Source organism: Fulmarus glacialis, unplaced genomic scaffold (assembly GCF_000690835.1).
Source record: "Fulmarus glacialis isolate BGI_N327 unplaced genomic scaffold, ASM69083v1 scaffold18572, whole genome shotgun sequence".
In the NCBI taxonomy this organism is placed as follows: domain Eukaryota; kingdom Metazoa; phylum Chordata; class Aves; order Procellariiformes; family Procellariidae; genus Fulmarus; species Fulmarus glacialis.
The window spans coordinates 9,401-10,243 of NW_009197416.1; positions in this window are offsets into that span (position 1 = coordinate 9,401).

Genomic DNA, 843 nt, shown 5'->3' on the forward strand with positions numbered 1-843 from the left:
CATGGGGAGGGGCCAGTGGCTGGTCAGGGGGTGATGCCCGCAGGGCTGAGCGTGGGGAGCCGATCCTCCTCCTCGGGGCGCTTCCCCTGGGGCCGGATGAGAGTGAGCGATACAGAGGGGCTGGCAGCAACTGAACCCTTTGTAGGGGATAGGCCACCCCTCGGCTCAGCTCCTCCACCCTGCAGGGAGCAGACGCAATGGCCAGAGGGGGCCGAGCCAGAGAGCTGTGGGGCCACGTAAAAACACCACCACAGAAATTCACAGCTCAGGTTACTGGCTAAATAAATATAGTGTCTTTATCTGACCTCACAGGGCACTGAAATGCTCCTCTCGCATTCCAGCTTCAGGGAGGCTTAAAGGGGACGTGAACCTGAGAGGGCTGGTGGCCCACGGCAAGGGTGTGCTGGGAGGGGAGGCTGCGGAGGCAGCGGGGGCTGTGGGAATAAAGAAGGATGACTGAGGGTAAGTGTGGGGAGGGGAGAGATTTGGGGAGGGAGATGGAGGTCCAGGGGGGAAAGACGGTTAAGAGAGGGAGCAGGGTGGGACATGACTTGGTGTGGGAGTCAGGGAAGCAAAAAGAGGGTGTGCCTGTGGCTGCTAGTAAAGTCTGGAGCAGAGCATGAAGGTGAGGGGAGGAGGTGGTCTGGGTTTTGCCCCCCTTGGGGCAAGCTATAGGGAGAAGAGCCCCCTAAGCCTGCAGCAAAGGTGGGAACGGGGCAGCTGGCGTGGTGGTGCGGGCACAGGAGCACCCACTCTTCGTGGCTCCACAGGGACACCCACCCGGCACCGCACCCCGATGCCTGACCCACCCAGGGCGGCGCAGCCTCACAGTCTGCCGGCACA